General features: G+C 40.4%; 1 protein-coding gene across 2 annotated transcripts in view; it reads left to right on the top strand.

Annotated features, from left to right (window-relative positions):
- Positions 1-297: 297 nt before the first annotated feature.
- The window catches only part of C8H10orf71 (chromosome 8 C10orf71 homolog), a 93,085-nt gene continuing 78,953 nt past the window's right edge, over positions 298-14,429 (top strand). The window contains exon 1 of one of the 2 annotated variants that reach the window (XM_071811950.1): positions 298-318. The gene's annotated coding sequence lies outside the window, so the exon portion shown is untranslated. Of the gene's footprint in view, positions 319-1,052; positions 1,101-14,429 lie in introns of those variants that run through there. The other variant, XM_071811949.1, reaches the window with a different exon arrangement.

The raw sequence follows: 14,429 nt of genomic DNA, 5'->3' as shown, positions 1-14,429 counted from the left end.
TGCAAGTGCAGTACAATTCCATTTTTCACCCATAGGACAGACACATGGGTCTGTAAGCCAGTGCACCTCCCTCAGCTTCTCTGGAAGTGTGCTGACGCATGCGAGCGGAGCCTCTGACCCGTGGGATATGGCTGCCTCGGCTTTGGCAGCACCTACGTGGCCTCATTTCCTGCCAGAACGGGTCTGCTCTGATGAGGAAAGTGCCTACTCAGCACTCAGTGCAGCTGACACAGTTCAGACTGCTTTTTCGTGCAGAGCTTGGAGCCACTCTCTCCCTGGGGGCAGTGCTATTGAAATTATCAGCCTCAGTCATTCTGGGTAAGACCTGCTGCGCAAATTCTCTTTGCATCCTTGCAAAGTCACATCTAACAGAAGTAGCCACAGCCTCTTGGCTTCTGCTATCCTATCCTCCCTCCTTAGCTGCTATTCTTAACTTGCTTTCTTCTATTGAAAGGTCTTATTAATGTCCTCAAATCTGTCTCCAAAAACTCATTCAGGATTCCTGTGAGCAGAACTGTGCCTTGCCCTTACAGCAACATTGCAGTACAGTATGTTGTTAAGGAGACTTCTGTTTGTTCTGGGTGATGTATGGGATCTTGCTACCCAGCTGCAGCAAAAAACTGCCTCTGTCAATTTCTGGTTTTTATCTGTAATGATCAGGGCTGCTGCAGCTTAATGTCCTCCCACACCTCATCTGGGCAGTGTGCAAAGATGCTGTCTGTCTGCCTGAACCTTATCATGGAGACACAAGTTATGGCCAGGTCTTCTTCAGAATCCAGCAACTGTAAGTCCTATGGCACAAGGAATCCTAATTACGAATGAATATTCAGTGATTAGAGGTGGATAAAATCCAAACTGATTCAGTGTTGCCAAGCATGGAGGGAGTTTGGATCTGTATTCAAACTTTCCCATCACTTTAATGGGGCCACTTTAACTCTGAATTTTAACAGTCCAGAGCTTCTGAACAGCACATTTTAGGATTAAAAACTCTACCCTGGTATTTTTCCATGGCTATTCTGTGGACTGGTGTGTGGAAAATACTGTTTTGTGGATCCGGCTCCACATCAATGGGACAGATGCTACATAAAAGCTTCTAAAATGTAAGCATCATGCTTTTTAGGTCTCTGGATATTAAGCAATGTTTACACTGTGTTTGGGGCTTTGATGCTGGTTTTCTTGTTGCCATTTATTTCTGACTGATTGATAAGCTGCTAGATAGGGTGATGTTGTTACTGAAGTTTTCCTTTCCCCCACTGTAAGGTGTTCTTTCCTCCTTTTCTTTTCAGGGTTGTGAATGACACTGAGGTATCTGATTTTTTTCTTTTTTCTTTTTTTTTGGTGATGCAGCCGTACTTTTCTGGATAGGTGAGAACCTTATCATTGATGCTGTAACTCATGTTTGTTCCATTTTCTCTTTCTTCAAATGAGAGCATGTTTTTTTAGTTACTACTTCCATGATTATGTTTGGAACTGTATAAAAGCACAGGGGATTTATGTTTTTCTTAGCTCTTGCTTCAAATTTCATTATTCGAACTTACAGGGCACTGCTAATCCTGAAAATGTGAGATTTGTGTATGTCTTGCAAAACATGGATGTGGATATTTTGTATTTAGAGCCTCTGTCATGTGTACTCTCTATCCTTAATTGTGTGCAAGATCTTGAAACCCGATTAAGTCTTGCTGCATCTTACTGTGCATTGTCATGCACAAAGACATTATCTCATCTTCATACAGTGGCACATAGTAGTGTCATTTGACCACGATTAAAAAAGTCCATTGCAGTTCTTGTTCTGTTCTCTAAAGATATTAAAATGTCATTTTTAGCTATCCTTATTTCTGGCAGTAGGTGTGCAAATGTCATGCTAAGATGGATTTGAAAGTCTTTTCAGTGCATTAATATGTTCTGGCCTGTGCATTTTCATTAGGCACCTGTCCCAGTTGAAACATTACTGACAGTACTTTGCTCTGAGCTACGCATTGTGAGCCTGCTGATCCCACTCTGCCTGGCTCAGAATGGGCGTTGACTACAGAACCACACGGTCATTGAGAGTTATCCTGACAATGCAATGTGCTGCCCCCTGTTTTTGCTCACCTGCCTCCACAAAGCAGTGTTGCGACTGAGTTTGAGGAAGCATAAGCCTCCCCTGGAGACTGCAGGGATGTGGGTGATCTGTGAAGTCTCCTGCCTCATGAAATTTGGTCTGTGCTTTCCACACACACTGTGCTGGCAGCATGTTTAAAATCTTCTGTCCATAATTTGTCTCCAAATCTTCAGTCCAAGAGACATCCCACTGCCTCTTTGTCAACAGGAGATGTAAGAATGACTCCATCAGGAAAGCATAATGACCCATCCAGCTCAGTGCCCTCTTTCTGACTGTGATTGACTGCTGACAGACTTCCAGAAGTCTGTTTGAAAAATTGACTGTGGAGCTTGCACTAGTTCTGTTACCTAACATGTGGAACCAAATTACTATCTACACTTTAGAAACTGCTAACTCACCTTTGGAAAGAGCTAAAGTTCACAGCTGGAAAGCAATTAAAGTCTTGAAAAAAACATGCATCAGCTGGAGAGACCCCAGAGAGGCAGATCACAAGTCTAGAAAACATAGCCTGTAATGAAACACTGAAAAGCTGGGATTGCTCAGCGAGGCTTGGGAAACATAAAAAATCTCCAGGTATTGTAAAGCTCTTGCAAAGACAGGGAATAAACAACCATCTGTGTCCACTGACAGTAGAATGAGAAACTACAGATCTAAATTTCAGGAAATGAGATTAGATATTAGAAAACGCTTTCTAACAACAAAGTTAGTTAAAGGCTGGTATAGGGAGGTAAGGGGTCTTCATTATGAGAGGTTTTTAAAATATAGATTAGTCAAATATTCGTCAGAAATGGTCTAAGTATAGCTGATCAGCTTTTCCGAAAGATGTTGGATTAAGTGAGATCTGAAGAACTCTTCTAGCATTATTGTCTTTGATACTGTTTTATGCTTTCTCTGTGATGTCTCTCTTAGTACAAATACAAAATCCTTGAACAGGCTACAGAAAAGACATTTAAGCTCTTCACATCCCAAGGAATAAAAAAATTTTGTCCCTGACCTACTTTGTCCTATTCAGACACAGATAGCATCCTGCTCTCTTATCTGCATTTTCTACCATGTCCCCCAAGACATTCTTCTGTTTCTGCTTTTCTTAAGTTCAGATAATAAATCCTGCATCTCTGTGTTTTGCATTTTTTTAAACATTCCAGGCTGAAAATAAAGTACCCACGCACATACCCACAGTGAAGAGTTTGTTGTCAGAAAAACAGGGAATCCTTCCCTAACCTCAGGAATGTCCCTGGAAGATGTGCTTGCCTTTTGCTCTGTTGTCAGGAATGGTTATTCCTAGACTTTGGCAGCTGCTAACTTTAAAGTAGATTCTTTAAATTTAAAAACAGAAGTAAAAACCTTTCTCTCATGAAGATCTTTACCAGAGCAGAGACAATTTAATCAGTAAGCTCCAGTCAAATTTTGTATGCTATATAGGAATGAGTAGTGGCAGAACTTGGTTCTATGAGCTTCAGGAAATAGATGAGACAAGTGGTCATGTTTCCTGATGAGCAGTGGAATAATGAACAAATATCCATTCAAATACCTGGGAGGCAAATGAACTGCTTAAAAAGTTACCTCACTTGTGTTTCTAAGATGATCTCTCCAAAGATTTTTTGGCACAGTTTTGAATAAACAAAATATTTGGCTTTCATTGAATATTTCATATTGAATATTTTCAGATATGTTCTCTTTCATGTTGTAGGTTAGGAGGTATAGTATTTGCCTTCAAGCGAGAAATGGGCTGATACTGAAGCAAGTTAATGGCATCTCCTTCGTGTAGCTGTCCAAAATATTGTGTGGTGTTCATCTTCTTTAAAGGTAAAAATAAGGAGCAAAAGAAATGCTGCCTATGTTTGTTAAACGACAGAAGTTCAGGTGCCACTTGTTAAAGGATTCTTTGCAGAGAATATGAGAAAAACCACATCTTGCATACTGTACATACCGTATGCTTGGATGCATCCTTTAACCAAACATAGACATTTTTCTTAACAGTATTATGGCCATATGGATAAGATGTACGGTTGCCATATCACAAAATTAGCTTGTATTTTTCTGTCTGAAAAGCTACCTTGTATAAACACTCAAATTTACACTACTCATTAAAACAAAAAAAGGAATCTGATCTTTTTTTCCTGCATTCCTCTTCTTACACGAGAAGAAATTTGACAAAGTTCCTCATGTATCTCCTAAAGCAGGGAGATGATGAACACTTCAACAGCAAGCCCGAGAAAGGCACCACATTATTTGCACTGTTTGATGAAAGAGGGGAGGTTCTGACCCATGAAAATCAGTGATTTTGATGCAGTGAAGTAGCAGCCAGATCCATTTTGGCTGTGTCCGGTCTGATTTGCTGGCTCCACAGCTATGTGGAACAATGGCCTGTGCAGGGCAGCAGTGATGTGGCCAGAATTACAAGTGAGCGTCCATGAAATTCCTCTGTGCAAGTATAAAAAGGGGTTTTCCTCTGCACTTTCTAAATGACAGAAAGCCTGTATGAATTATACTCTATGACTCAAGCAAGATGGCTTTGAATTCAGGATTGTCCCCTGGAAACATGGCAAATTATTTTTCCCACCTATGAAAGTATTTGAAGTTTATTGTGTTGATTTTAAGTCAGATGTTGGCAAAACTCCCGGGTTTTTGGTTTTGTTATTTGTTTGTTTGAGGGGTTCTTTGGTTTGGTTTGGTTTGGTGTTTTTTGTTCCTCCCCCAACAGATGACTAGTATTTGATCAGTTTAGAAAAAAAACCAAAAAACAAAAACAAAACATGAACACAAACAAACAACAACAAGAAGAAAAGACAAACAAACAAACAAAAAAACCCAAACCACACACAAGAACAAAAAACACCTCCTGGTGAAGAGTCTATGAATAGAACATTTCTACTCTGATGGTTAAAGTCTGTCAAAAGTTATTAATAATAGGAGTGCAGCATTTTGATGGAGATTGCTGATGGAGAGTGCCAATGATCAGTGGCTGAGTGCAATGGTGGAGGTGGTACAGCAACCTGAACAATAAAATGTGAAATCTTAAAAAGGCCAGATATGAAAAACTTTGGGGAAATTTCCACTGCAGTTTACAACAGCAGTGCTGAGAGCAGCAGCAGAGCTGACATAAGCCAGCTTTTCCTGATGGGCCAATTATATGTGGTTTTGTGTCTCTGCTAAATCTCAGTAGTTGCAGCAGGATGGAGGCTTTTCCTGCCACTTTGAGATTTGTTGGACAGCAGCTAGGAAAGAAGGCTGTCATTTACTGATTTGCCACCATGGTGATTTACCACATCTTTGAGAAAATGGTCCATGAAAATACTTATTTTTAGGTTCTGTCAGGAGAAAATGGAAAGGAGCAAGATGAGGGGAATGTCAGAGGGTGAAACTTGTATTACTAAGATAAGTGCATCACTTTGAGGTGAAGCACTTCAGGTTGTCCAAAATAATCCTCCTGTAGCTGGTGAAAAAATCACTCCATAGGCATAGTCAATAGCTCTCTGTTGCATTTTATGGGTTTGTGGGATTATATTTAGAAAAGCAATGCTGTTACTTGGAGCAGCAATTTTATCAACACATGTTGCCCTCAGAAGATGCTGAGCAAAGGCCTTCCAGTTGTGGGGGTTAGTGCCAAAGACTGTAAACTGGGTATCCCACGCTTGGGGTTGATTTCATCAGGTTGATGAAGGCACTCAATGGTTTATGTTTGCCTGAGTGGCTATGGAGAGAAAAAAATGGAAAGGAGAACTCAGGTCTTTTCCTGGGCCTCACAATAGACATCAGGCTGATGTTTTAGGGAAGTCTGTACCTGAAGCTAGGTAAACTCTAAAACTAAATGGGATAGGTGGGTGAAAGCATCTTGATTTTGTCTGAATGGCATATAAGGTATCTTAGTACCTTGTTGAATGTCTGATGATGATTTTACTCTTCAGGTCTGATTTTTTTTTTTTTTTTTTAATATAGACTCCTTTGTGACTGTCAGTGCAAAGGCAATCAACAATTTGACTGAAAAGAGAAGCTAGTCATACAGTAAATGATCACAGTGCTAAGTGACCATAAACAAGCCATGGCATATGCGAGTAATTTTCAAAAAGGAGGGTATTTGGACATTGCTTTGAAGACGAAAAGATTGTAGGGAAGAAAGGGACGCAGGATACTGTCTTTTAAAAGTGCAGGCTCCAAAATATTCTGTAATTGTTTGTGGTATAGCCTCAGGGTAAGGAAATATTGTCATTAAAGAGAAGAAATTTGAGTGAAGCTGGAGATCATAACATTGCACTTAGCAGTTGCAAATCCATACCTTCAAAACATGGGTTTCCAATAATACACAGGGACTTTCTCTGCTTCTTTTGATCTGTTAGCATGTAACAAATACACTTTCCTTCTCTGACACTGAACTTAGGAAAGTAAATAAAATCAAAACCATACTTAAAGCACTGGCTCACAGAAAACATTATGCTTGTATATATGTCAAAGGCATGTGTTATATTTGTCGTTACAATTAAAATAGTACACACATCTGTTTTATGATGAAATGTGAGTAATGTGCCACTAATTATTAACATCTGTAGTTCTTTCTAGCTATGATACTTCCATTTTTAAATGTTGCACATTCTGTGGATTGCTAAAATGTGCAAAAGGTCATTTAAAATTTAAATTTAAAAATGATAATACTCTGTGCTGTGCTTTGATTTCACTTATATCAGCATTTGTTGTCAGGGACTTTCTGGCTTCTCATGAATTGTCTGGTTTGCCCTCTACAGCAAACAGAACAGATGTTCCGCAATTGGACTGATACTTCTTCCCTGCCTTCCCAAGGAAATGGGTGTAAGCTTGCCTCCTCTTCAGGGCATAGGTAGCTTTCCTGCAGGACTGTGTCTACGAGTAATTGTGTCCTTTCAGCACTGTTCAGCACTCTTTGACAGCTTCCTTATTTCCCAAAAGGTGGCCCTAAAGCCTTCTGTAGTTGTTTCGGTCTCCTTCTCTGACGAGTGCTCTGTCTTGATCAGACTTATCATGTGAAGATCAGCAATAAGATTTTCCTTCTTCACTAAGTCTTAGAAAATTTTCTTGTTTCCAGCTTAACTGTTCATACATCATAATTCTTATAGTTCTTTTAATGGGCTTTGCCTTTGACCAATTTTATCCTCTGTGTAGAACAACTGTTCCTGGCATTACACGGACTTGTGCATCAGAGACAAAACTAGTAAGCACCCCACAGCTGGTGGCCACATTATTTGTTGTAGCCATGCTGTTCACACTTCCCCAGAAGCAGCAATGTCGGTGTTGCTGTCACTGAACTTGCCATGCCTTGCTTGCCATCTCGTCAAGAATTAATGGCTCTTGCATGGTTTTAAACTTTGAGTGCTGAGCCACATGTTGTTGTTTTGGACACTGAGATCCATGGGCAGGTCCTGTCTTGATTGCAGTGTCTTTTATATGCTACCATGGTCACAGAACCAGAGCAGCCTGCACTCTGTACACTTCAGCTGAGTCTGGATAACTTCCTTTATTTGGCAGATTCCAGATGTTTTGCCAGAGTTTATTCCTCGGTCTTTCATGAGCCAGTCTCTGATTTCCATGTGCTTGTCTGCCTTAATGCCAGTGAAGAACTGTTCTCTTATCAGGGACCTGGTTAGTCAGTTCCCATCCTCCCCAATTCCCTACATCACCCTTCCAGAAAAAAATGTTCATCTTTCAAGTCTTAGGTCTGCTACAAACTCCTTTTATATTTTTTGTTCTCCTTTCATTAAAAAGAAATCTTGTTTCATTTTTGCATGGAATGCAATCCTCCTTAAGATTCTGCAATCCATTTTCATTGTCTCTTGGCTGTCTCAATTGAAAACTATTTAAAACCTCAAGCATTTGAGATCCAGTTTTTATCAGAAATAAACTGACTTTCTGCCCAGCATCCTTCTGATAGCATTCGTTGTTTGTAGCTGTAGAAACTGTGCTGGTCTTCTCTAAGAGTTTTTTTACTAGAAGGGAGTTTACCCACTCCATTATTCATTCCTGCAGAATAGTTTGATTCTCCTGATAACGTACTTTGTCGTGAGATAACGCCAAGTCTGGGAGTCTGACAAACTGTAAATGTGATATCCAAACGTATCAGCATTGCTCTTCATGAACCTCCGTCAAACTGAACTTTTCCTTCTACGTGTCTTGTACCAGCACTTTTTAGAGGCACAGCTCCACACATGCTGTGAACACTCCCATTTCACCAGGGCATTTACCTTTCCACTCCTCTTTTCTATGCCCCCCAATTGCATTGAGGAGGAGGAAAATTAAGAGCCTAATTTATACTGCAGCCCAGAGCTGTTAATTCCTCCCAGCTGCTTGCAGTGTGTTAATGGACCCAGTACAGACCAAAAAGGAACAGAGGAAATCTGTCCCAATAGTTTTTAAAGCTTCACCTCTATTGTTAATGACACCTTTGAGAGCTAATGAAATAGTTTTCACATACGGGTCTGGCCTCTGCTAAAGCTCATGAGTGTGTGCATGCAAGTAGTATTGCATACTCTAATAGGAAGTTTACTTGGGCAAAATTCCCACTGAGGTCATCTGGGCTTTCTCCAGAGCAATCCTTGCCTAATAAATACCTTAATAGCAATAGTGATTGAATTTGGAGTTGTAGTTAAATATAGCAATATTTTAAATTAAAAAAATACATGGGCTGTGCCCTGTTCTTATCTTCACTGCTCTGTCCTGCAGTAATTCCATCAAGTTACTCCCAGTCTTTGTTGTGTATAACTGATTGCAGAATCAAGACTCCTATTAACACTTGAAATAACTAATGGAAAAAACTCAGTTTTATACAGCAGATATCAAATATGAATTTTTGTCTTTAAACTAGTGAACAATGTGGCATCGAATGAGTCCAGGAGTATCTTAACCACAAAATAAAATTAAGGAAAGTTCTTATTTTCCCTAAATGAAGGTGCGATGGCCAGAGTGGTTACAATCTCTGGCCTTTTGCCAAAGGTTTAAGCTCCCTTGTCATGCTAGCAATGAGTGTTTTCAAGACAAGTAGAGAATCAGATCTTGCTGCTTTGAGGCGTTTCTTGGTCAGCTTACCTGTAATTAGCTACCAGTCATTCCAGATGAGAGTCAGAAAGGCAGCTGCCTGTGAAAAAAACCTTTCTGTTTTCTTAAATGTGGTTTACCACAGAGTTGGCATGTGTTGGTTGTGTCAGTCTGATGGGCTGAATTGGCTTGTTTTAATTCATGGCCATTTTCCTACTTCTTGTGCTGGGTGATGTGTATTTCAAGTATAAGCAGATATGTCTTGTGAGCAACAGAACTAATGAAGCCTCCTTCCCAACAGATTTGTGTTATGCTTTCGGTTGACTTATTAGCTAAATAAGGCTATGGCTATTCTTAGGTGTCAGGTAATCTGTGAAAAGAGATCTAGAGAATGCCCTAGAGTTGGGAAAAGCTTCAAATGGGGTTTTGTGTCTTCTTAGGAATTAGTATCCATACCATAGAGAGAACTGATAAGGTCTCCTTCTAGCTGTTTGTCTTCATGAAACATACTGATATGTAACTGTCTTGGAGGCTTCTGCCCTTCTGTCAAGTTCTGATAGAAACTGGCCAATCTGACTCAGGGTGACTTGGCCTGAGTTCCAAAATTCCTTGAAAGAAAAGATTCCCCAAATTCCATCACTTTATAGGTGATCCGTGATATCAAACATGAAGTTCAAAAGGATCTGCCATGGGCAGATTAGTACTAGGTGTTGCAGGTAATACCTAGAGTTCAGCTGTTCCAGTTACAATGGTCTGAATCCACACTACAGTTGGGCTGCAGCCAGCAGTGTGTCAGGATTAGTCTGCTTTTGCTCTCTTGACTTGCAGTTTAGACAAAGTCTATATGACCCTGCTATGGTAAAGTAATTAATATTGCTTTAACGCTGGATCTGCTTCTCCTCTTGTGCCTTGCATCACACAGCTCATTGTCTTGATTTTCTCTTTATTTCCCCCAAGCATGATAGAGGCTAGTATTTACCTTCAGTATGAAGCTGCATTGATGACTTTAATGCTATTACATTAGTATCAATTGGCAGTGTCCAAAAGAACTAGAAGGCACAATCCAGAATGAAACAGAGAAGAAATTCCCACAATCAGGTACTCCTGTTAGATACAAGGATTTTCCCAGGAAATTGCAGTATGGAAAATAGGAACTTCGAGAGCTGTGAGGAAGTCCATGTATACTATAAAATTTTGTAGTATGTAGAAATTCTGCAAATAAATATGTAAATATTTCCCTTTCTCACTGAATTCTTAGAGTTCTTACCCAAGACAGAGAAAGCATCCTATTCCCCAGAGCCCTTGACATGTGCTTAACTCATGGAAGAAGGGATTTTAAGGAGAATTTCTGTAGAGCTCTGTGTACTTCCTATCAGCCGTTTCCATGTGGGAATCAAGCCATTTATGTATACAGTTCCTGACTCTGGGGCAATTAAATTCTCAGCATAATGTTATATTAACACAGAATTCAGTGTGCCTAATGACATATTAAATCTTCCTAAATTATAGCTAAATTACAAAAAGGACTAATTTACCAAAACCAGTTAATAAATGTTTAGAAAAGGAAGCTAATTGAATTATCCCTTGTTTGTCAGAGACAGATAATCTCCTTGTGAGAAATCTCATTTTTTCTGAAGCATGATTAATTGGTCTGACGAGTCAGAGATTATGACAAATGACGCAGGAGGAGATAATAAATAAGTCAGTAGGAAGGCTTGGGAGCAGAAGACTAGCAGCTGCTCTTTGGTTTGAAGTTCAGTGCCGCTTCTGGATTCACCCTGACCCTTGCGTGTTTTCCTTGCTCCTGCTGCAGACAGTCCACACAGCAGTCAAACCCGCCCTTTGCTCCTTTCCCCAACATCCTCTAAGCCTCAGCCAGATTCACATCAGTAGTACCACCTCCCCAACAAGGATGCCTGAAAAACCACATGCTTCTAGGCCAATGATTGGGTTTTACTTACTCAGTAATCAAGGACATGTGATGAATTTATTTCTCCTTAGTCACGGAGGGAAGGCATTATGGCTCACACAGAAGAAACAAGTCACAGCTTCATCTTGTTGCCATTGAACTCAACAGAGAAATTAAAATCAGTTGAAGCAGTGGTCAGCTCTGAATGCAAAGTGTGTCTAAACCTTTCAATGTGAGGTATCCAAGGGACTACACTACAAAAATCTACACTCCTTTAAGAGAAGGTTTTGTCATGTGCACTGAGATGGCTCAGTTTCAGTGCATGTTTCTGAGCCATAATGCTGTTGTGGCTTAAACTCCAAGATCCAACAATGAGCAGAGAAGAGCCAAAGGTGGCAGGTGTGTGGGTGCACCAAGCTGCAGGCTGCTCCATCTGGCTGCAAACCAGGGATGAGGCTGGTGCTGAGGTGCCAAATAAGGTCTTTTGCTCTTCCTCTCGTAAGTATCTGATCTGAGCATCTTTCAGACTAATTAGAAAAGCACAGGGCAAGGGTGTCAAGATTCGATCTTAATGTTTGAATTCTGTGTATAATGTTGCCTGCTTTCATCATCTTGTCTGAAAAGCCTGGCAGGTGGTTGAAATGAATGAAAAGTTTATTTGTTTTGTTGATGATATATCATGTGGGCTTGAGAATAATTTTTCTTTTGCACACTATTGTATGTGTATATCATGCTATTTAACAGAGACTAGGTTTGAGTTATTGTCTCATTATCATTATTTGTAAATTACTGTGAATTAGATCTATAATATTTGTTAATGTGCTGCATTGGTATCTGCATGATAATATTCAGGGATACTGACTATAGGATCATTTCTATGCAGAGGGTGCAGGACTGGGGCAGTGGTCTTGTTAGGTAAGTTTAAAAGAGGTCTCAGTATAGTGGGGAGAAGGGGAATGGAGATGGGTAAACTCATTACTATTGGCACTGCCTGGTAGTTGGATATACATGATATTTGTATTTAAATGCATACTTTTCATTTACTCTATGCCTCTAACTCACCTCTGCCAGTCTCTATTGGAAAACATTTGTATACAAGTTCCTAGCAATATGCAGTTGGATTTTCCTGCGCCACATCTTGGAGTCATTTTGAGAGGGGATTCAGGACCAGGCTTTTGCCATTAGTGAGCCAGGAACTTCTTGGGCTCAATGTGTGTCACAGGGAAGGAACTGACTCTCCAGTAACAAGCAAGTATGGGCCTGTTGTTTCCTGAGTTTGTGTTCATAACTCATTCAAAAATCCATAAGCACGCTCAAAATAATCCTGACAGTTCAGAGGTTCGTTTGTTGTTTGGTTTGTTGTTGTAGTTGTTTTGGGGATGTTTTTGGTTCGTCTGGTTGGGGTTTTTTGTTTGTTTGACTGTGTTTGGTTTTTTGGTGGTTTTTGTTTTGTTGTGGGGTTTTTTGTTTGTTTGTTTGTTTTTATGGTTGGTTGGTTTTTTAAAATTTTATTTATTTTTTAAAATTAGTACTATTGATCTCCCAGTTTCTTTGCCTTTAGGATATAGCAGAGATCAGAGCTTCTAACTGTTCTCTACAGCCTCAAGAGCAAGATATATTTTAAATTAAAGGGAGGTTGCCACATCCACATGAGCTACTGTCTCAAGTAGAGTATCAGATAGTACAAAACTTCAAGTTAAATAGTGACTGTTGGCAACACTCTGCTTTTTCTGTTGTTCCTGACTCTGCTAAAGCAGTGATTTGAGGTGACTGTAAGTTCACATATCTTGCCTTTTCCTGTGCAATCACTACTTCCCCCTTCACTACATCAGTTAGTTCTCTCTTATACTTAGTACTCCTTTATATCATCAGTGTGCTTATCTGAAAAAGCAATTTCCCAGGCATCCCCAGCCAAGTCCCTGCAAACCTGTCCCTGTCCCCAGTCCCATAGCAAATGCATCCAGTCAGGTCCTCACACCCGGAGCCCCTGAAGTACCTCAGAGCCTCTCCAGCTTTGCTTTGAGCGCTGCATCCCTTTGGCAGGAAGGAGCAGAATCCTCCAGCGGGGAGAGGCCCAAATGAAACAGCCAGATACCTGCAGCTTTTGAGACCTGAGGTCAGGGGCCCTCCCTTAGGACTAGAAGATGCCAATGGCCTCCCAAAGAGGGACCTAATTTGGAATAGCAAGGTCACAGAGCTGTTGGAGATATCTAGGGTGTGAGGTGCATATTCAACAAGCAGCTTGCCCAGCCTTCATGGTTGCTTTGCCAGTTGCTGCCAGAACTGCTCATCATGTGAATACACAGCAACCTTTCCTTCTAAGTAGCTGGTTTGTGTTTTATATACTCTTCAAGGTGGCAGCTCCTTTAAGGGTCCCTGCAGGAACACTTGTGTGCTGACCACAGGTTTCCATTGCTTCCCTGGTGTCACTCTAATCAGTTTAAACATCAAGCAGCTTAAAACATACAGGGTTTGTTCCCAATAGGGGGTGAATAGTCAGTGCTTTATATTCATTGGAGTATTTCAGCCAGTTTTAATCACAACAGAATATGTTGCATCTGGTCCCAGCCCTGTGAGTCCTCCCTCAGTACTGTGGAGTAATTGAAGAATACGATTAAAGGTAACTGTTTTAATTGCCCATTGACTCAGATGATAGATTTCTGAAAGCACTGAGTAGAATCTGATCTGTAAAGGAAAGGCCTTGTGGATTGTCTGCATCAGGACAGAGTGTAATCAGCAGTGGAGTGAGGGATGAAAATGTCTTCTGCAAGCACTGTGTGGATTACAGAGGGGAAGCATATTTTTTAACTGAATGCAGAAGACAGGATCTGTGCACTGTGTCAGTCTGCCTATGAAGCATTTGGTCTTGTTATTAGTCCACATGGTGTTCAACCCCAGTGCATCCCGTTTGATGCAATTGTGAGTGAAAGCACAGTGTTCTCCAAGGACTTAAAGCCTGTAATATGAGAACTGAGACCATATATATTCAATGAGGTGAAATACTTAACACCTAACCATTCCAAAACCAGCATTTTTATTGGAGACAGCAGTAAAGAAGAACAATGCTTTAATAATTAGGTCACCCATGTTGAACTTGGAAAGTATTGTCTGTATTCTCTGCTCTGCTGATCCTGCATTGGCCTTTGGTGCAGCACTCAGGTTGCTCCATGTCTCATTTCCCCTCGCTGTAAAGAGAGGACATGCCTTCTTAGGAGTACATGATTTGCTTTCATGTTGTGTTTGTAGTGACTGTTCGCTGATGTAGTGACAGGGAGGGCAAAGGCCTTTGTTATTTGTTTTATATATATATGTATATAGTATCTATGGAATCAACTACTTCTGACTGACTGTGGAAGGAAAGTGCATTGGAAGATATTAAATTCAACAGAACTACTTTTGTTTTAGTGACATTAGGCAGAA

This window comes from Patagioenas fasciata, chromosome 8, assembly GCF_037038585.1.
Source record: "Patagioenas fasciata isolate bPatFas1 chromosome 8, bPatFas1.hap1, whole genome shotgun sequence".
In the NCBI taxonomy this organism is placed as follows: Eukaryota; Metazoa; Chordata; class Aves; order Columbiformes; family Columbidae; genus Patagioenas; species Patagioenas fasciata.
Note: the sequence above shows the minus strand (reverse complement) of the source record. Positions and strands in the feature narration are given on the sequence as shown.